The sequence below is a fragment of the Neofelis nebulosa genome, chromosome 4 (genome assembly GCF_028018385.1).
Source record: "Neofelis nebulosa isolate mNeoNeb1 chromosome 4, mNeoNeb1.pri, whole genome shotgun sequence".
NCBI classification, from domain to species: Eukaryota; Metazoa; Chordata; class Mammalia; order Carnivora; family Felidae; genus Neofelis; species Neofelis nebulosa.
In genome coordinates, this window is record NC_080785.1 from 138,306,909 (window position 1) to 138,329,806 (window position 22,898).

Below are 22,898 nucleotides of genomic sequence, written 5' to 3' on the forward strand. Positions count from 1 at the left end.
TTCTGTCTGCTGGCTGAATGAGTACCTTTTGCCAGGAGACCTCGGCTACTTTGCCTTCCTACCTGGGCACCATGTAGAATGTACGGCTGTGCCTTCAAGAATCTGTTTTGTAGTTTGGGGGCGCCTGGGTGGCTCAGCCGGTTGAACGTCCGACTTCAGCTCAGGTCACGATCTTGCGGTTTGTGAGTTCAAGCCCCTCATCGGGCTCTGTGCTGACAGCTCCGAGCCTGGAGACTGCTTTGGATTCTGTGTCTCCTTCTCTCTCTACCCCTTTCCCACTCACTTTCAAAAATAAATAAACATTAAAAAAAAGAGCAATCTATTGGAGTTCAGAATTCATTATGCTTGGTAAGGACGGATTTAGGGAAATGTAATCCAGCTCTAAAGGCGGAAGGCAGCGCTGCCTGTCTTGTGTACCAAGTACCTTCTGCTTCCCTCTGTCACCGCAGTAAACTGTTCCATATTTTAACACTTCACTGTTGTGTTGACTGTACATTTATGAATAATTAATACAGGCAGATGTTCTGATGTTTATTTATCCTGCTTCAGATACCTTGTGTTTCTTGAATCTGAGGACTCATGAGTTTTATAAATTTCTAGAAATTTCTCAGCTATATTGCCTCTCCTCAAATTCTCTATTCTGTCCCTTTGGGGCTCCTATTTGACATATGTTGGGCCTTCTCATTTTCTTCTCCATATCTCTTAATGTCTTTTTTTTTTTAATCTTTTTCAACTCTATCCCTTTGTGCTTCATTCTGTAGTACGTCCTAAGATCTTTATTTCTCTCTTCAGTAGTGTCTGACCTCCTACTTAACCAGTCCATCAGGTTTTTAATTTTAATGACTCAGTGGGGAGAGAGAAATCACTTCTTGTTCTCTTTTAGGCTTTCAGTTCTAGCTGTCATGTTTTTAATCATTGTAGACTTTATTGCATGTTGTTTCTCAGAAAGTTATTTCATGACCCTGAACTCTTGAACCGCTCAGCCTCATATTTGCTGACACGAGGCTTACCAGTTTCCTGGGTGTCCTGTAACTTACTATTGGGAGCTCACGTGTTGCAGGGCTGGTTGTAGCCTGGGTTGTGGAACTGGCTTTCCAGGGCAACTTTTCATCGGCTTCTGTGATGTATTCCAGGCCTATCCTGAACAGGAACAATTTTTATATTAATTTTTCAGTTAGGGGTTCCTGATTCTGACCTTCGTTATTTGTTCTCTGTTCTCCAGAAGACACAGGCTTAGGGTTTCTAATTCTTAGCTTAAACTCTTCCCTCCTGCTGAGAACACAGGTAAACACAGACCTGTTTCACTGGGCTGGTTGACAGTTTTTCTAATCTGTTCTTTGAGGGTGCAACCCTCACTAAATGTTGCTGGTTTTCTGCAGGGGTCACATCACAACTTGCTGCTTCTCCTTATCCCAAGGCCTTGTCTTCTGTCCTGCATGGGCATTGCAACCCTAACCCCTCGGGAATCAAGACAAACTTTTCCCCTGCTGCAACCACAGTGCCCTCTATCCCATAGTCACAGCATGGGTTTGCATACTTAGGATTCTTTTCTTCTGATACCTCTTTATTTCTACCACCTGGGTGTTTTCCTTTCTATATTGTGGGTCAGTGAAGCACTTAAAGTATTTGTTAAACATTTTGTCTAGTATATCTAGGTGTTTGAAGGGTTGGAATTTTCATGCTGGCATCATTTGCCATCTTTCCCTGAACTAGGGACTTGCTACAAGTTCATGGTAAAAAAAAATCAGATAGTACACAAGGACGTATAAATACTCCTGTGCTTCACATCTCCGACCTGCTCAAATCACCTTGCTAGATATGATAACCTTTATCATTCCCCGAGGTATCATTCTAGAAGCATTTTATGTGTATACAGGGTACATATGTCTATATAGTACATGAAGATTTATTTATGCTGGTGAGAATATATTTTATCATCTACACTGCACTTAGTATATTTTATAGTATTTAAAAAAAATTTAATATGTGTTTATTTTTGAGAGAGAGAGACAGCACAGGGAGGGGCAGAGAGAGAGAGGGAGACACTGATCTGAATCAGGCAGCAGGCTTCAGGCTCCGAGCTGTTAGCACAGAGCCTGACACGGGGCTCGAACTCACAAACCACAAGTTCATGACCTGAGCTGAATTCCAACCCTCAACCGACAGAGCCACCCAGGCGCCCCTTAGAGTTTATCACATATTATTGTACTCAGCTCTGCCTCTTTTCTTGTCATCACTGCATGGTATTCCATTAAATGGATGTACTATAACTTATTTAGCAATGTCCCCTCTTGGATAATTTTTTCAGTCATTTTGGTATTATAAACTAGCCTACAATAAACATTTTCCTGTACACATGTCTTTGCTTGCATATCATCTAATATAGTTTTCTTTCTTGACCTGTTTCTCTCTTTTTCTCTCTTCTCCCCCACCCTTTGATGGTTAATTTTATGTGTCAGCTTGAGTGGGCTAAGGTTTGCCCAGATGACTGGTAAAACATTATTTTGGCATGTGTCCGTGTGTTTCCAGAAGAGATTAACATTTGAATCAGTAGACTTTGCAAAGACTGGAACAGAAACGTGAAGGAGGGGTTACTGTTCTCTTGCTCTACTTGAGTTGAGACATCCCTATTCTCTTGCCCTTGGACATCATTGTTCCTGGTTCTCAGGCTTTCACACTGGATTCTCACACCTTCATTCATGGACTGAATTACATCATCAGTTCTCCAGGTTGCCGACTGTGTATTGTGGGATTTCTCAGCCAATTCTTTTAATAAATCTCCAATTTATGTATATCCTACTGGTTCTGTTTCTCTGCAAATCCCTGGCGAATACACACCCCCAGCCCCACTATAAGTTCCTTGTGGGCAAGACCATGATCATTCGTTGGTGACTGTGGCAGCCTGCACGGGGCCTGGTGCTGAACCAGCAGTCAGACCAGGCTCAACCTCAAACACTTTTATTTTGATTTTAGTAATAACAACAGCCATTGACTATTCAGTCATCTGAAGCTCTTGACTGAGCACCTCCTCTACTCCAGACATGAGGTAATGCCATCTTTACAACAACTCTGTGAGATGGGAGAGGGTCATCCTGCTTTGCAGACCAGGACACTGAGGTACAGGTTGTTTACATAACTAGTCAGAAGCAGAGGCCACATTTGAATACAGTTGTGTCTGAAATCAGTGCCTGGCCTCTTGAATACTACCTCTTAATTTACATTTGTATTGTCACAAATAATGCGGAACATCTCCCTTCCTCCCTTCTTTTCCTCCCTCCCTCCCTCCCTCCCTCCGTCCCCCCTTCCTTCCTTCCTTCCTTCCTCCCTCCCCCCCTCCTTCCTCCCTCCCTCCCTCCCTCCCCCCTTCCTTCCTTCCTTCCTTCCTTCCTCCCTCCCTCCGTCCCCCCTTCCTTCCTTCCTTCCTTCCTCTCTCCCTCCGTCCCCCCTTCCTTCCTTCCTTCCTTCCTTCCTTCCTTCCTTCCTTCCTTCCTTTCTTCCTTCCTCCCTCCCTCCCTCCGTCCCCCCTTCCTTCCTTCCTTCCTTCCTTCCTTCCTTCCTTCCTTCCTTCCTTCCTCTCTCCCTCCGTCCCCCCTTCCTTCCTTCCTTCCTTCCTTCCTTCCTTCCTTCCTTCCTTCCTTCCTTCCTTTCTTCCTTCCTCCCTCCCTCCCTCCCCCCCTTCCTTCCTTCCTTCCTTCCTTCCTCCTTCCCTCCCTCCCTCCCTCCCTCCCTCCCTCAGATATTTACTGAGAGCTCACAGTGTTCCAGGCAGGGGGTGATACAGTGTGATTATTGGTGAAAACATTCCTGCTTTGGTGGAACATGCCTTGTAAAGGCACAGACAGATTCAGAAAAAAAAAAAATGTGATGAGTGTCTGGAAGGGGAGATAATGCGGAGGCTTTAGGAGCACATGGCTTGGAGGCTTTTCCGAGGAATAGAGGGTGTCCAGCATCTGTGATAAATTGGATGACCCTTGAATGATGAGTGAACTGGGGGGGAGGGGGATGGAGCAGAGGGGTGAAGGATGAGGGTCCAGCATGTCCCCTGTCTTCCTGCAGTTCTCTTTCCAGTATCATCTTGCTCTTACATCCACTGCCAGTTCCCAGGACCTCTGCATGCAATAGCCAGAGAGCCTGGGTCCTTCTGCTTCTGAAAGGTGGCTGAACCCCACCCCCCTTCCCCCACCAGCCATCAGCCCTTTCTAATTTTAAAGCAGTAGCTCCCTTGATTGAAATCTCAATTTGGGAACAGGCCTAGGATTGGCCTGTGGCTTGGAATTTTCACCAATAAGCAGAGTGGGAGGTGGAGAGGCGTCCCTTTAAGCAACAGGGAGGCAGTCTGGAGAGCTTGAAGCTTCTCTCCCCAGGACCTGAGTGATTATCCTGGACCCGGAGCTGCGCACGGAGCAGCTGCCACAGCCCGGGGAATGTCACCCCCCTTGCGCGGAGCCCCCGCAGGGCCCCCTCTGGCTCCGGGCAGTTGGCGGCCGAAGCCCCGCTGGGCTTCTTAGCCGCGGCCGCACCCCCTGTCCCCAGGTCTGCGGCCCCCTCCCCCTTCCCCCCACATCCCCGCCAGCAGAGGCGCCGCAGCGGCGAGCAATGCGAGGCTGAGCCTGGTAAGTGGCCCCCCTATGGCCCGGGAGTACCGAGGGGGCGCTGGGGCGCCGTGGCTTCTGGTTTTCACGACCCTCCCAGGCATGGGGGTCTTGAGCTGCTGGGACGCTAACCCCTGGTAGTGATGCGCCTTGCAACACAGAGACACTGAGGAGGTCATGAGCTCTGGGGAGGGGACCTAGAGATCGTTTTGATCTGTCTACCGGCTATTGCGCAGCTCCATCATGAACCGGTAATAGTGACAATGATACCTTGGCGTGGGGGGGGGGGGGATGGCTGTGCCTGTGTTAGGACGACTTTGGGGGAAACATTTCAACTTCTCTGAACTTGCCTTTGAAACACTCATCATGATCTTAGAATTCACTTTCCTCAAATATGTAAAACGTATTTATTGCTAGTGACCTACTTCTTTCTTTCCCTTACGCTATCAAAAAATATTTTCAGTGTCTTCCCGAAGGTCATCCAAAAATGAAGTCCTTCTCCCCATGCTCCTCGTTGCTTGTCTTCCTAGAACTTTTAATACTCATTTCTTTTCTCCTTGGTAGATGTGCATAATTAAGCGGGTCTGGAAACGTTCATGTATTCTCTATGAATTAGGGTGGGGGGGCGCCTGGAAGTGGGGAAGAGACTCCCGTCTCCTGGCCTTTAAGTTCAGTTAGGGGAGCCTATAGGATGGAGAAAGCTTTTGTCTGTATGTGGGGATTGGGGGATAGTTATTGGAATCCTACTGTTGCAAGTTTCCAAAGGCACCCTCCACTTCTGGGAGTCAGGACTTGATGCGGACAGGAAGCATGCAAATCTAGAATGCCTGGGTAGCTGTTATCCTAGGACATTTTAAAACCAAAATAATCCATGGGGTTGGGGGGAGGAGGGGAGGAGGGAAGGTTTATTGAAAAGACACAGTTTTAGCTTCCCTCCTGTCCCTCCCCAGTCTGTTCACTTGTGTATAACTGAAGCAAGAAGCTGGAAGCCTAATGCAAAGGGTCAGAGATTTTTTTTTTTTTAAATTGAAGCAGCTGGAAGAAATGCCTTCCAAAATTGGAGCAAAGTCTGATGCTTGGATTGCCAAACTCCATTTCTGCCCATATGAAAATATTTTGACTTTTAGCAGACCTCATTTTGCTGGACTGGCCTTTCTTTCCAGTTGTTTAGGTGGTGTGTATCATTTGTATGCTTTGGGTTCCCTGCTTTCTGCAAACAGATGTTTTTATCTGTGCATCTGGTTGAATATTGAGAAAGATGGCTATGGCCCCGTGTATGTACAGAGCGAACAAATAGCGCTTGGGGAGGACGGGGGCATTTCCTTTTCAAATTGTCAGTTGCCAAATCTTCCCAGCCATTGGGCAATTCAGATAAAGGTGTCAAGTGAGCTGAGCAATGAAGAATTTATATGTGCAGCTAATTCTGCTCGTCCTACAATAAAACATCTTCCCATGGGGCCAAAAAGTCGGGGGAAGGGAGGCTTATAAAAATGATCCTATGTTCTTAGTCACTGACTACCCAGCTCCCCCTAGATTTCTGAGAACCTGCCAGGAGAAACTGTTGACTGAATGGAAGTTTCAAGAAATGCAGAACAGAAATCAGTACAAGCCCTCCTCGAGTGACTTTTATTTCTGTTTGGAGGAAAGGAACACTTTGTTAGAATAACAAATCGTGGCTGCTTTTCAAGAGCAGAAAATGGTTCTTGTTCTGAAGGCAGATTCGTTTTAAGAGTGTGAATCATTTGGTTTAGGGTTTGTTGTTTTTTTTCTTACCCCTTTTGCGGTGGAGGCTTGGAGATGATTAAACGTCCTGTCTGCAGGAAATTACCAGGAGATTTGAGTATTTTCCTGAATCAGCCTCAGATGGTACACAGCTTTGGGTGTAATACAAGAAAGCTGTGTTACCAGGCAGTCTTTCTGCATTGATAACCTCAACTCCCAGTCTTTCCAGCTTCTCCATCAACAAGCCTTTTATTTTTTATTTTGGGGGCTGTGCTTTCATTTAAGACTGAAATAACTCTCTCATTCCCTTCATGAGCTTTTTAAGATGGAACTTATTTTTGAGACAGTTTTATCGAGCGCACTTCCCCATTGGCCTCCTCCCACCAGCCTCAGCAGGAAAAGCTCTTGGCTGCTTTTCCCAAGATTTCCTTTAAGCCGGGATTGTTATCCTTAGGGACACAGATGTCTCGAGGAAGGAGATGCGCCAGGGTTGGATCCAGTGCTCACCAATTTGGTGGTGACATTTATGGTCTGTATAGAGCTGTGTGCAGAGAAGACAGAGGGGTTCTGTGTTGAGTTTACCACAATGTGCATCATGCATCAACGGTGTGGAGGGTGGGCAATTAAAAGCCTGGAAGGGACAACTAGGGGACACAACGCACCATTTTGTCAAGTTGTGCTTAGAGATCTATGGTTTTTAGTAATTGGGAAAACCAAGCTTAGAGATGCTGTGCTCCCCAGGCTATTTTTCTTAATCTTCCCTGACCCCCTCCCATTAAGCACTTCCTGGCCACATCATCAAATAGGAGAGCTCTGGGTGAAAATAAACTCCATGCACTCTTCCAATGTCAATGAGAGGAAGCAGAGGGAGTCATGGTTTTAGCTGCCAGAGCACAGAATGGTAACCCTTGTTGAATAAAATGAAACTTTATGAAAATGGTAGTGCGAGTTTAAATGCAACGTTCAAAAAACATTTCTCTGCTATTTTTTATTTTCTCAAAATCTAAATGGCAAGGGATTCTTTTTCAGGACACTGAGCGTTTGATTACCATGCGGTTGTTTTGGTGACGTTCTTTTTTTCATATCCTGCTGCTCTGCGTGACAAGCAGGGGAAGACTTGTTTTTTGCAGAGATTGTATCTGGACATTTTCCAGAACAATGGAAGGTGTCGGGGTGGCGGAGGGGACAGACAGATGCAAGTACTGTGGGACTCAGTGTCTGGGAAGACTCATGAATGATTTCCCTGCAAATTTAGCCCATGGGCCTTTGAGAATTGCTTCACGTTTGACTTTTACCAGTCGTCCTCTGTGTAGAAATCATGGTTCCCATCACGGGGGTCTCTCTCCTCACAAAGCACCTTCCAAGAAGATGCTAATCCATGTATGCACGTGACATTGCTTATCACGTCTTTGAAAATTTTCCTTCATGCCACGTTTTCTTCAAAAACCGTACAATTATGAAGACTTGATTGGTTGGAAACATTTGCAAAAGCTTACTAGCTTACTTGGCTTTCACCTGGGCTGCTGTAATTACTCATTTTAGTGTTTTCACTGATCAAGGTTCTCTTCAGGCTTCTCAGGATGAGCAAGTTATCTGTTGAGTTGGGTTCCAGACAGTTCCATTTTTGAGCACTTTGCTGTTAAGGCTGGAGTAAAGGTCTCCTATTTGCGCGTTGCAAATGATAATAAACAGAATGGTAGCTGTTCATTTACTGACGTTTTGCCAAGCACGGACTAAATGTCTCACCAGCCTTTCTTAGACTGCACCGCACATAAGAATATCCTTCAGAGAGTCTGTTTCAGTAGATCTGTGGTGTGACCTGGGAATTTGCATTTTAAGAAGCATCCCAGGCCGGACCTTGGGCTCTGTCTTGAAACCGCTTTTGCTTTTTTGTTCATTATCATTTACAATCCTCCCAGTAACCCAAATAGGTGCTGTTATCATGCCCATTTCACAGTTAAGGAAGGGTAGGCTCAGAGAGGTTCGGTGACTCCCTGGGGTCACACAGCTACTAAGTGGCCACGCGAGGGACCTGAACCAGTAACTGTCCAATTCCATCGTCCATGTGCTCAAGCTTATGCTCGTGGTGGTTGGGAGGTCTTCTCTTACAAGTTGGGCTGAGTGACCCTCCCCCCATCTCTCTCTGCTGAAGGCCCCTTTTCTAAGATGCTGGCATTTAGAAGACACTAGTCGACAGGGACCCCTTTTATACAGTCTGCTGAGGCAGAATTTAGGAAGACTGAGTAGGAGTGTAGGCATTCATGTTAATACTTGAGGAGTGTCCAGCTAATTTGCCCTGAGTTCTCTAACTGCTGAACCAAGACAAGTCAAGATCAGACTGATTGATTTGTGAGGTGCTTTTCAGTCCCCCAGCTTTTGAAATCTTTAAGGCAGCTCTGTTCCCTTCCTTGGGCCCTTTCCCAATGCCTGTGCCACTTCCTGTCATCTGTCCATCCACTTCCACAGGGTCCCCCCACGTGACCCCTCATGGTTCACGTGCCCAAGAAGGTAGAAGCCTTTTCCTGTTGCCCATGGCATCAGCCCGCCTCAGGTCCCTCATTTCCCTTCGTATTCTGTATAAATCTGGGCAGATTTCCTGCAGAAAACAAACGCAAAGGAAATATTGTGATTAGGAGAGGCAGAGAGGAGGAGTCTCATTTAGACCTCTTGCCTGATTCCCTCTTGGCCTGACCTGATTTCCCTTGCCTCTGGGCACATGGACTAGTGCTGATTTATCTTGCTTAATTGCTGCAAGATTGTGATATAGGACAAACCACTTAACCTCATGAGCTTTGCCTCCATTATCTGTAAAATGGAATGTTCATGTCAACCCTTTCTCCTTTGGGTACAAGTGACGTAACGACCAAGGAGGCGCTTTGGGCTTTGTTCACACACATTCTGAAGATGCTGTTATGTTGCCTTCCAGCAAGCAGCGGTTCCCGGTCCGTGTTCTAGGGAGCACCTGTTGGCAGCTTGCACTTCCAAACAAGAAAACAAAAAATTAGTTCCTTGTGTGTGGGCAAAACGGGACATCCTACATCCTTTTTTGAGGAGTCACAATTCATAGGAGTATATTCAAGGCTCTGAGCCCTGGAGTCGAGAAACCTATTTCGCTGTACGTGTTTCCTGTTGATGTGACCCCAGAACCCCTTTGCAGGGTCACCTGTTACTGTGCTGCATGATACAGTTGGAGGAACTGTTGTGTTTCCCAGTGTTAGCTCTACTTATTGGTAGTGTGCCTTCAGACAGGTCACTTACATCTCTGAACCTCCGTTTCCTTCTCTCTGAAATGGGAATAATGATGGCACCTACCCCACAGAGCTTTACATCAAGTTAAATAAGTTAAGAGATTGCCTTCCACCTGTCGGAAACATTCCTCCGAGACCTCTGGGAGCATCATTGCCTCCTCCTGGTTTTCTTCTCTCCCCCTCTGAGCTTCTGTGTGTCCCACTCACCCTATCTTCCTTTGCTTATTCTCCTCCACTTGTTCTTTCAAAGCTGGACGGCTCTTGTCCCCTTTCCTCGTGCTCTTTTATCGCTCCTTTTGCTTGCTCTCTTGTGTGACATCAGTCCTTGGCTGCATGTTGTCACTTCCTGATGACTCCCCAGTTGACATGTTCAGCCTGTTCCTCTCTCCTGAGCTCCATGCTTAGGTACATACCTCTCTTCTTAGTGTCTTTATTAGGTGTTAAACAGGCTTCTCAAACTTCGTGTGTCCAAGCACAACCCTAGATTTATCCCCCTGACCGAGCCTTTACCACATCAGCACATAGACACCCCAGCCACCCAGCTGCTGAGCTCTACATACTTTGGCCATCTTTCGTCTTTCTCTTTTCCACACACTCCTTTGTCCAATCCAGTGGGAATAAGTCCTTGTGACTGTACCTCAAAAGTATATTTCATATGGAACATGGGGAAGGGAAAAGGGAGAAGTGCTTGGAGAAGGGCTTCAGGTAACTTTCCGGGGTTCCAAAGATGCCTCTATCTCAATTAGAGTGCAGGTATCACGGGTATAGGCAGTTGTCAAAATCAATCAGACTCTCCATGTAAAATACACATTTTGCTGTATGTAAATTACACCTCAATTAAAAAAATATGCTAGAAAAGGTAAATATCCCAAATGGGACCACTGCTCACCATCTGCAAGCATAACTTTAGACTGCCACTATCATGCCTCCCCTTGATTACTCAGTAACCTTCCCAAATACCTAAAGTTTCTAAAGCTTACATCAGATATCTCGCTCCCTTATTAGCACCTTCTAGCAGCTTCCCATTACGGTAAAGACAAACTCTAAGCAATTTACCATGAGCTATGAGATCCCCGCTCCCACCCCAGCCTTGCGGGCCCAAACCTGTCTCTGTACAGACATGTCCCTCCCCTGACCACTAGTATCTGTGCTCCAGTCATACTAGCCTTTTAACACCCCAAGCCCCTGCCTGCCTCTGGGCCTTTGTACTTGCTATTGGTTCTGCTCAGAATGTTCTGGAACTGTTCCTGGCTGGCAACTTCTCATCATGGACCTTCTTAGCTTAAATGTCATTCTACCCAGAGGGCTCCCTACCTGGCTTTGCTTCACCACCCCCAATACACACACACTGTATTTTTCTCTGCCATGTTAACCTTATTAACTTTTGTCCCAAGCACTTCTTAAGATAGAAGTATTTGTTTTTCAATGTGCTGTCTGCCTCCCCCATCTGAAGGGCAGGGATTGTGATCCAGTTCCCATCTTCCATGCACAGTAGGGGCTCACTAAGTTGAATGACAGTCACCGAACTCAGTGTCTGATGGACCCAACTGCAAGAAAATTGTTAATCAACAGTTTTAAATTTCTGTTTTTATTACTCTTCTTCTTTTCTTGTCTCCGTTTTCCTTCTTGGGGATGGGAAGAGTTATGTGCTTTGTGACCCCACTAAATCCACGTATTTAATGTTTCTGACCCTTTGTTTTGTTTTGCTTAATTACAAAACAAGGTCAGTGACAGCTGCCCTTTGTAGAGGTCTATAAACTCTTTGGAGGAAGGTGTTATCTCAGTAGGAGTGAGGCATTAGTGTTTTATCACCTTTTAAAAATTGTCCCCACAGCTAATGGTTTTCTTTGAAGACCCTAGATCTCCTGCTGAGGAAACCTTACTAGATCTGCTGCTGCTCTGGGAACATTACTTGAGATGCAGAGATTTTTAAGATTTACTGAAACTCCCACAAAATGGCTTTGGAACTCAGAGGGCAGTAAACATTTGTGTATTTTAATCTGTCAGAGAAAATCTTGCCCAGAGAACGAAGGTTGCCCTGGAGGTATAGTGCCCCAAACTTCCTCCCCTCCCTGTTCGCAAAGACTCTCACCCAACGCCATTACTGGAATACTCATGTAATAATCAAAGCAAAGGATTGTAAAGAGTAAAAATCAACAAGTATTGGTGGGGATGAGGATGTCTTTCCCCGGGTAGGAAGACAGTTGATACAGGCATTTCTGGAAACGCAGTGACCAGGGTTTATTTGTATTATTGATCCAGTCACTAGAACAGGAACAGTGCAGGGGGCTTATTTGCTCGGAGCTCTGGTTGGAAGCATTAAAGGGCCCTTACAGAGCTCAGGGGGCGGTGCTGTGATTGATGAGTAATGCCTGCCGTGTGTGGACAAGAATCATCTTCGGTCCTGTCTGTAAGGAATGAGATGGTTAGATTTGGAAGGGCCCAAGGAGATTATCCAGTCCAACTCTCTTGACCTGGTAACTACTGAGCTGTGTTTTGAGGGCTTTAGAAAAATAATCATGAGCTTAGCAAAGTAGTAACCCTTAACTTTTTAGGCCTTTGTTTCCCTCGTGGGTCTCATCAGTGCTTTCTGCATGGTACAGTACAGCGCTTCCTAGGAATATTTGGTGGGATCCTCCAGTTAAGTTTGGGAAATTCTGCATTACCCTATCCCTTCTGAAACATATGTGCAGCACAGGAAACACAGGAAAGGTCCTGAGAAGTTCACCTATAAAGAAATCGATCTAACCTTGTTTCCCAAATCTGCGTGATCCCGGGGACACCTGTCACCACCTGATAGAACACCGTCTTGAGATGATGCCAAATGATATTTAGGGGGTGGGGAGTGTATTAGTTTCCTAGGCCTGCTGTATCCAAGTGTCATTCATTTGGTACCTTTTAGCAAAGGAGATGTATTCTTTCACAGTTTTGGGTGCTAGAGCTTTGAAAATCAAGGTGTCGGCAGAGCCATACTCCTTCCGGAAGCTCTGGGAGATACTGGTGCCTGCAAGCAGTCCTTGTTGTTTCTTGGTTTGTGGGCATATCACTCCCAGTACCTGCCTCTGTCTTCACAGGGCCTTCTGTGTGTGTGTGTGTGTGTGTGTGTGTGTGTGTGTGTGTGTGTGTGTGAAATCTCCCTCTGCCTTTCTCTTACCAGTATATTTACAATGACATTTAGGCTCACCCAGATAATCCAGAAGAATCTTCTCATTTCAGAATCCATAATTTGATCCACAGGGACCCTTTTCTCAAATAAGATAACATTTACAGGTTCCAGGATTTAGGATATGGACCTATCTTTGCGGGGTCATGTTTCACCCTTGCACAAGGACATTTGAGTCAGGAGTCAGGAGACCTGGATCAAGTCCTTGCTCTGCCAAGAGCTTCACCCCCCACAACTACATGGGGAAGCAAGTAGAATGCTTAAATCAGGAGACAGGGACCATTTCTTTACCCCTCAAAACCTCAGTCCCCTCCACTATTACATGGGATGTGATTGTGCATATTTCATAGGGTTATGATAAAGATGAAATGAGGTGGGATGCCTAAATGGCTCAGTCAGTTAAGTGTCAGACTTTGGCTCAAGTCATTGTCCTGCAGTTCACGAGTTCAAGCCCTGCATTGGGCTCTGTGCTGAGAGCAGAGAGCCTGCTTCGGATCCTGTGTCCCCGCCTTGCTCTCTGCCCTTCCCCCCTCTCGTGCGATACATTCTTACTCTCTCTCAAAACTAAACCAACATTTAAAAAAACAAAAAACAGGGGTGCCTGGGTGGCTCAGTTCAGGTCATGACCTCACAGTTTGTGGTTTTGACACCCCCCTCCTCCCCCCCCCCCCCCCGGCTGCCCCATGTCGAGCTCTACGCTGACAGCACAGAGCCTGGAGCCCGCTTCTGATTCTGTCTCTCCCTCTCTCTTTGCCCTTCCCCCACTTATAGTCTGCCTGTCTCTCTCTCTCTCTCTCTCTCTCTCTCTCTCTCTCTCTCTCTCTCTAATAAACATGGGGCACCTGGGTGGCTCAGTCGGTTAAGCGGCCGACTTCAGCTCAGGTCATGATCTCGCGATCCATGAGTTCTAGCCCCATGTCGGGCTCTGTGTGGACAGCTCAGAGTCTGAAGCCAGTTTCAGATTCTGTGTCTCCCTCTCTCTGACCCTCCCCCGTTCATACTCTGTCTCTCTCTGTCTCAAAAATAAATAAACGTTAAAAAAATTTTTTTAATAAAAAATAAACCTTAAAAAAATTTTTTTAACAAAAAAGATTAAATGAGGTCATTCTTACAGCGTGCTTGGTACAGGTAAGTGCTATTAGCTTATTACTGTAATTACATGTTTTTACTATCACTGTTATTCCTACCACTCTTACCTTGTTCCTTCTCTTTGAACTTTATTGTCACGTGAGGTAATAGAGACTGCTTCCTCACACCAAATGTCCACATTCCTTTTAGAACTAGTGGACGGTTCTGGATCTCTCAAAGGCCTCATTATATTTTTTAAGTCTTCTGAGTGAAGTATAATATACATACAGGAAAGTGAACATAGGTGTTTAGCTCAGGGAGATTGGGTAAACTGACCACACCCATGTCACTAGCACACAGATCAAGAATCAGACGTCACCAGTGCCCCAGAGCCCCTTCTGTGCCCCTCTTCAGGCTTTTCACACTAACCAGTATCCTTACTTCTAACATCCTTACTTCTAACAGAGTCTTCCTGTTTTTATGTCTTCTAGAAACAGAATCCTACAACTGGCACTCTTTTGTATCTGGATTCTTTGACTCAATGTTTGGCTTGTGAGATTCTATCATTTTGTTGTATGTAGTTGCAGACCATTAGCTGTACTTGTTCAGTATTCTGTTCTTAACTAGACGACATTGTGCCCTTGTAATTGTTGAGGGGTGTTTGGTTAGTTTCTAATCAGAGGCTATTACAAGAGTACTACAGTGGTCATTTGAGTATATATCCTTTTGGGGAATAGATAATGCTAGAACACAATCCATAGTACTTTTAGTCCAGAACTCTTCCCTCTGCCCCCCTCTGCCAATAGCCTGTTTCAGATGCTTTTGCAACATGGAGAGTCTCATAACCAAGGGTCATGGCTGCTTTGAAGGAACCATTCTCCTGCCCTCCTACCCACCAGCCCCTAAACTATTGGCCAATCCTACGTGTCCATGATGGTTGAAATCTCTTGAATGACCACACTTTCCAGAATATTCTTCCCTTGGCCTGCTTTCCAGTGGGCTGGAACCAAATGCGGTAATTTCAAAGTAGTCGGTTAACACCCAGCCAGGGACACAACTCCACCTCCTGGCATCCCACTCAGTGCCACCCCATTCATTTACCCACGCTCCCACTGCCAGTGCGAACTGCACCCATTCTCTGCTGACAGGCTTAAGGAGAGACGAGATGGGTCACAAACACCCGAGGCCTCCACTGAAGCAGTCGTACGTGCCCATTTCATAATCCCAAGTCTGGCATTTGGAACAACCCAGACTGTCTTAGAGATTAGAGCGTGTGTCCATCTGAAGGTTGGGGGCAGAAGAGTGGAGGGAAGAGTTGGCACAGCCTGGTAGGTGATGCGGGCATGAGCCAGAAACTTGGCATCATTGCCGACAAAGGTTGGGAGCTGCTGGTTTGACTCAGCCATATAATTTTCCTTTTGTTGGGGAAGGTGGGAACTTACACTTCAACCATTCCTGGTGTTACGTGCCTGAGAGATTCTTCCTAGATCCCCGAATTGAGTTTAATTATGGATGAAGCATTACTACCATACGGTGAACGGTAGAATCCTATTTGTAGCTTTGCCTGGTGTTGTGTTAATTTGTGCAAGGTTACCCGTGTCAAATCTGGAATTAGCTGGGGGCCTGGAAGATGGATATCAGGCTTGGGGACGTTTCAGAGAGGTCTAAATGAAATTAGGCTTATTGTGTCGCTTTGTCTTATCCATTTTGTCCCTTTCTGTGATAGGTGGCCTTAAACTTGGCCTATGACAGGTGGAGTGGGAAGGGAGGCCTGGGAAACAATACATTGTCAATGTCTTTGTAATGCTCTTGGGTTTATTTTGTATTGCCTGATGTCCAAGAAGTGGGAAGCAAGTGGGGCTGCTTGGGAAGGGTGAGGTTGACTCTGGAAGATTTCTTATCTCTTAAAGTCAACAAAAAATTAAGCCATACTTTTCTATAGGATTATCATCTCTCACAAAAATGAACAAATGTTTGAGGAACTTCTCTGCCAAACTCCTTTGGAGATATAATTATAATGATAGCTGCCCTTTATTAAGCCTTTTAAAAATATGACCAGCAGGGTCATGGGTCTCTGTTGGGAGTCAACAGACATTTCTTTGGTAAAGGGCCAGACAGTAAATATTTTAGGTTTTGCAAGTAAAAAAAAAAGGGGGGGGGGACAGAATGTAGGTACTTACATAATGTCAGATCAGATTTCCACAAAATTTTTATTGACAAAGCCCACAGTGTAGTGATAATAACTGAGAGCAATGTTTTCCATCATATAGGCCTACTAATGAGAAGAAAGGAATTCTTTTTTTGAGGAGGTGGGATGGGCATTATTATTCCCTCTCGTGAAATTGATGGCAAATGCTGATCTCAGAAAATCACTTTTGTCCAGTGGGCCCTATAAAAGCAGGTGCTGGGCTGGATTGGGCCTGCAGGCCATAGTCTTATTCACGTTTTTGCTGAGCTTTATGTATCAGTAAGGATTAAGTTGGGCTGCATAGGACAGAGAAAAACTCCATAATGGCGTAAATGTGTTAAGCATGTATTTCTCTCTCTGTAAAAAGAAGTTTAGAGGTGACTATGAGGGCTGATCTGGCAGCTTCTCTGTGCCATAGTAACCTAGGTTTATTTTAACTGCCCTGCCAACCTCAGCATATGGCTTCTGTCCTCAAAATCACCCCCTGGTGCCAGCCACTGCCAGCACATTTGCATTTCAGTAAGCAAGAAGAAAGGAGGGAAGAAGTGCCCATCTCCTCTTTTTTTAAGGCAACCTCTCAAAGTGCCTCCCACTCCTACCCCGGTCTCGTTGGCAGGACGTAGTCACGTGATCACACATCTCTGCAGAAGAGATTGTCTTGTCCAGATGTCAGTGTGCTGAGAGAACAGTTGGAATCCTAACTACGCAGGGGGCAGGAGATAAGTTAGGATCCGTAACTGGAGATCTCTGCCATATGTAACAAGGACAGAAGGTGAACCTTGGGGAGATTGCCATCTTCCCCAAGGCCATGAGGTAGCAGACTGGGAGTTGAACCAGCTCTGCCTAACTTCAGAGTCTTCTTTCCCTCTCCCTGAGTCTACCCTTAAGCCTTGTGGGGAGGTCTACGTGCGTAACATTAGGAATGAGGTGGTGAGTGATCTGTATGTATCCTTGCTCCTTACAAAGACATTCCCACGGTACCTGTAAGGAGGGGTGACACCCATCATCCTTCAGTGGAGGGCCCTTTAAAGGCAGGACGAGGGCACGTGGCTGTGGCCGAAGCCTAAAGGAGGCCTCCTTACTTCCCCCTGAACACTAATGCAAATCTTGAGATCCTACCAAACCTTTTCCACAGTCACACAGAACGGGAAGCAAATACAGTGACCAAGAAGCTGAGGCACTCAGAGAGAAAGCTAGCGGGCCTTGTCATGAGCCCACTTACCTACCAAGGTAGATTGGAAGCAGACATAGGAGCAAGGAAACAGTGCCTGGGCCTGTGGCCTCTTAACCTGATCGTCCTCACAACTGTGGCTTGGCATTTAGCCAGCTCGGCCCACAACTTCTTTTCCTGCCTGGGAAGCGGGGGAACGGTGGATACGAGGTCTCAGTCGCCTTCTGCTTACTACACATCTGACATACTTGTACATATTCCATGCATGTGGGCAGAATCTGAAAGCTCGTACCTATATATAGGTCTGTGTGTGTGTGTGTGTGTATATATATATATATGTATGTATATGAATAATATAGGTATAGGTACAGATGTCCAGCTATCAGAACATCTGAGTGCTTGCTAAGTACCAAACAATTTAACTCCGGTAACCTCCCTGCAGTCCTTTGGGGTACCACTGTCACCTCCATGTTAAGGACAAGTCAGGACAGTGTTGAGAGGGTCAGTCCCTTGTTCAGGACCACAGGGCTGTACATGGCAACCCCAGGCACGCAGACTTGAGTCTTCACTTGTGACTCTCCTGCTTTTGACTAGAATACTTCAGTCACCCTGTAAGAGAAAAGCTGTGATCGCATTTTCAACAAAACATATGGGATTACGACCGAAGGAATGATTTAATTTTGACTTGGGGGGAGAAATAGGCCAAGTTCCCAAGTGGTGGTGACATTTGGGCTGGACTCAGTGCATAGGGTCATTGGGTGGGTGGGGGGGGGGAGAAGGAAATCCATTGACACAGATTATTATTGGTTAAATGTGTTCTACAGTCTGCTGTAATAATAAGTAACTAGTTCTGGCCAGTGAGGAGGTGAGAAATGGATTCAGGGGCCCATCTTTTTGTTCACCTTCCTCTGAAGATTCCCATCACCATAAACATAGCCGGTCCGTATTCCCGAAGCGGCTTCGTGTCCAGATCAGTCTCGCGTGTCAGGTTGGGAGCCAGGAGCAAAGCTTCTTGCCAGGAGATGAGTTACACGGAGTTCTAATGGTCTCGTATTGAATTGTTTGTTCCTCTTTGTGCTGTATTCAGGACTTTGGTTTGTCTAAACTGGGCTGTGTGATAATACAAAGGAATCAAGCTCATAAATAAAAGAGGAGGTGAAAGTAGGTTTTAGTAATGAGGCTTCTGCTTAATCGCATCAGCAAGCGAAGGGAAGAGCCATTAAATATTTATTCAGTTGTTGCATTAACATTTTCACTGCGCCTGCTGTGGACACTAAAACTCTCTGGAGGGTTCGGTTGTCTGCCACCAAACAGGGAAGGGAGCCGTGGCTGAACCAAACCTTCCACCTCTATTATTACAGACTTCCCTCTCTCTGAGGGGCCCTAGGAGACCGCATTAATAATCGCCAGTTGTTCATGGAGACTTGGTTGAAATTGAACACAGTGAGACAGTGCACAGGCATTGACGGAGCATCAGCAGACTCCCTACCTTGAAACGCCTCTCGTGTGATCAGCCAGCAGGTCCCGTGCACATTCCAAGCTGCCCTTTGATTTTTTTCCAAGGCCACTGTTTCTTGAGGGTTCTGTTTATGATTCGTTTCGTTATGACAAACCACGGCAAGATGCAGAGCCAGATGCAGACCCTTGGTTCTTCGTTTTTCTCCCCCCCCCCCCCCCTTCTTCTTAGTTTAAAAAATTCTTTAAATGGGGCTGTGTTTGCCTGGGGTGAGAGAGTGCAGGCCGCGTCAGCAGACCCGGGGCCTGTCTTGTGGTCACCTTCCAAATAAGGCTTGCTGTAGGTATTCCAGCTGCTGTAAAGTCTTGAGCTGGTCAAGGAGTCAATTATTATGCATTAAAAGGCAATTCATCGTCTAAGGTAGTGAACTCTTGTGTTATTTTTAGGCCAGCTCTTAACTTATGTGGTATGCAAGAACAGGGTTTCTCACGTGAACTTGTAGAGGGTTCATGGATTTTCCAGGGTAGGAGGTAGAGAGACCAGCAGGGGTCGGTCTCCGAACAACTTCGTGATGATCCCATAGTTGATGAGTTTTTAACAAGGACTTTGGAGTCAGACAGCAGTTCACATCCCAGCTCTGCCATTTCCCACTTTTATGATGTTAGGCGGGTCACTTTATGCCGCATAAGCATTTGTGTCTTTGCCCGTGAAATGGATTAATTGTGGTATGTGCCTCGAAGAACTGCTCTGAGGAAAAAATGAGATAATGCACATAAAGCCATTGGGAGAATACCTGGTACCCAGTAACCACTTGTTAGGGGGTAGCTGCTGTTATTATTTCTTAAAGTTTTAATTCTATCTAACCTAGAACTTTCTAGCCCCTGAGACTTCCTGTAAGGCCAGGTAGGAGGTGAATCTCGAGTCATTAAATCATGGACATTCAGAACTGGAAGGTACCAAGAAAAGGTCATCGAATCTGGAGTCGGCAAAGTATGGCACTCCCGCTGCATCCAGCCTGCAGTGTTTATGCTTTTTTAAATTTTTGTTTTCTTCAGGAATAAGATTTAGCGATTCATCACTTATGTGTAACACCCAGGGCTCTTCCCACCAAGTGGCCTCCTTGATGTACCTCACCCATTTAGCCCTCACCCCCCGCCCCCGCCCAACACCCTTCCAGCAATCCTCATTTCTCTGTATTTAGGAGTCTCTTATGGTTTGCCCCCCGCCCCCTGTTTGTATCTTATTTTTGCTTCCCTTTCCCTTGTGTTCATCTGTTTTGTTTCTTAAATTCCACATATGAGTGAAATCATATGATATCTGTCTTTTCTCTGACTTATTTCGCTTAGCATAATCCCCTCTAGTTCCATCCACGTTGTTGCAAATGGCAAGATTTCCTCCCTTTTGATCGCTGAGTAATGTTTCACGGTATATACACACCACCTCTTCTTTATCCATTCATCAGTCGATCAGCCTGCAGTCTTTTTTGGTGCACAGTTTTATCAGAACACGTTCATGCCCATTCAGTTATGTTTTCTCTATTTCTCTTTGGCTGTTCTCATACTGCAAGGGCAGAATTGAATAGTTGTGACAGAGATGGTAAGAACTACATGGCCCTCAAAGCCTAAAAGATTTACTCTCTGATCTCAGCAGAACAGGTTTATTGACCCCTGATCTCATCCACTGAGGGTTTTCCCCTGAGAGAACCCAGGCCCCCGAGGGGGACCAAGGCTCGAAGGGATACACAGCCAAGTCTTGATCACAAGCTCCCTGGCTGCTCCCGTGCCATTGTGCATCCTGGCTCCTGGTTTGGCAGGAAAGGGATGTGTGAAGCAGTAGGCAAGGCTCATGCCACTGGTGTCTCTCAAACCGTAGCCGAAGTGCTCCTGCCTGGCAAATAGACCAATTCACCATGGAGAAAACACCCTCTTCGAGGTAAAGGATCAACCCTGGGATGATACAGGATCATGCCCACCACTCTGTTCCTCGTGCCAGCTCAGCTGAAGGAGTTACAGTCCCACACTCCGTTCTCTCCAACCAGTCAACCAGTTGGAGGGGAGGGGATCTTTCCATAGGACCCCCCCCCTCGCATGTGGTAGACCTGGCTGGGCACAGTCAGTGGTGACCAAGTATGGCATTTCCTGAAAGAGGCAGCCCGTGGGGGAAGTAATTTTCATAGGCTTTTGGTGGCAGAGGCTCTCCCTTTGCTGATGGCCACCTCTTTTATCATTTTAAGCTTCCTATTTGAAGCACTTCATCTAATTCTTCCAGCAGCCTTAGAAGATAGGAAACTGTTGTGACCCTCACTTTGCAGAGGAGGAAGGGGAAGCTACGAGTGGTTCAGGAACTTGTTCAAGATCATAAGATCACTGGTGGAACCAAGGGCCTGAGTGAGGTCTGTCAGGTTCCAAAGAAGAGAAAAGAAGGCCTGTATTAGAGGTGAGGAAAGACCGGTGGCATAGGCATTGGCTATGCTTATTACCTTTTTTTTTTTTTTTTTTTAAGACCATCGTGGGTTGATTCACACACGTTCTTAATCTGTTTGCTATAATGTCTTCTGTGTATTCCATTAAAATGTGAATTCACCCATAAGAACGTCTGACCAGAAAAGCAATAAATCATGGCTGCGTCCAAAGAGGCAAGAGATCCCTGTCCTTGGATGGTTCATCAGAGGAGGAGGATATGTCTTTGTGTGTCCCCCAGAGTCACTGATGTGTCCCCAGAGCCTAGAACAGGGCCTGGCATGTATTAGGAGCTTAGTAAATATTTGTGGTGTATTGGACAAAGCAGAATTCAAGATATGAAATGTTATCAGCTTAAGTCACCAAATGCAACGGGGCTGCTCCGCTCAAAAGGCAAACCCAATGTGGGTAAACTTGGAAATTGAAAGCTTCAGGCCTGCAGATCAGAATGAGCAGCAGTGAGCAACAGACACCCAGATGTGAGCAAGTCTGTCACCTCTGACCCCTCCTTGTAGTTCTCAGCCTTGCATGCAAAACGGACCGTCTGCCCCTTAACAGAAATGTTAAGGAGTATCTTGTGACTGCTTCTCTCCCTCCAGAGGAAGTGTGCTGAATGTCAACTTGGAAGATATAAGGCATGCTGATACTGGGGACGTGTCCCAGGCGGAGGCACGAGCACACGCAGAGCATGCCCGGTGTCGAGGAACAGTGAGGAGGAGGACCTTGGGGCTAGAGCGGGAGTGGGTGAGCAGGGAAGAGGGGAGATAGATGCCAGAGCACAGAAGACCTTGCTGGCCTGGAAAAGGACTTGGGTTTTCACTCCATGCTGGAAGGGAAGCCCACAGAGGCCTTCACACCGTGCGGTAAATGAGACCGCCCTCGGTTGCCAAGTTCAGAACTGCAAGTCAGAGCAGTACAAGCCAAGAAGGAAGGAATGTATTGGCTCTTGGGAATGCTGAGGGGTGGATCTTATTTCAGGGTCCGTTGAGTGTGTATGTATTCTTGCACCGTGTCCCAAGGGACTCTCTTCTCTCGCATCTGCTCTGCTGTGCGTTGGCTTCCTTTCCAGGCAGGCTTTCTTCACTCTTCACCAAAGGTGACCCTTGGCAGCTTCACACCCGAGAGTGCCGTGACATGAGGAGCATGGCTTTCACAGTCTTCCGGTGTCCTTACCAGTGCCCTTCCCGTGAAAAAAATACTGACTGGCCCCGTCTTGCTGACACACACACACGGACTGATCAAGGGCAGGGGAGAGTAGTGTGGGATGCTCTGGTTAGTTGATTTGGGTCCTGTGCCCACCTATAGGCAAGGTAAACTTGGTCTCTCTACAGTCCTTTGGTTCCCAGTGTGGTCCACTCCTTCCCCTCTCATGGGGATATTTGCCCATGTCAGAAAATACCAATAGGAGAGGAACCCAGGGTAGCCCCATGAGACTATAGCTCCCCAAGGAGAACTCGTAACGTAGGCCCAGGAATGGCCTGGCTCTCATAGCCTTCCGTAAAACCCGCTGATGGGTAACACCATGGTTGAGAGCTAAAATCAGCGTTTCCTTGGGTGGTCAAGGGGAAAGGAAGCAGTAGTAGCATTTGAAATCCTGAGTTCCCTCCTGCTTCTCTCCTTAAGAATTTTCAGGCTTTGAGCTAGTCATTAAGCTTCTGTTTTCTCTTCAGGAAAATAGGTAGAAAAAGACCGGATCTTACCACGTGTCTGGAAGGGGTTGAACTGAAGCTCCATGTGAGAGCAATTTATAAATGATAATCTACACAAGCAATGCGTGCTAGAGACACCCTATTGTGTGCAGGAGGCTTTGCTCCCCGTTATGCGTTCCACA

At 46.3% G+C, this 22,898-nt stretch overlaps 1 protein-coding gene across 3 annotated transcripts in view; it reads left to right on the forward strand.

The window, feature by feature from the left end:
- Window positions 1–22,898, forward strand: part of PRICKLE2 (prickle planar cell polarity protein 2) — a 322,338-nt gene that overhangs the window by 160,849 nt on the left and 138,591 nt on the right. The window contains exon 1 of one of the 3 annotated variants that reach the window (XM_058726286.1): window positions 4,316–4,613. The exons of the other annotated variants lie outside the window; for them this stretch is intronic. The gene's annotated coding sequence lies outside the window, so the exon portion shown is untranslated. Of the gene's footprint in view, window positions 1–4,315; window positions 4,614–22,898 lie in introns of those variants that run through there. 3 annotated transcript variants of the gene reach the window in all.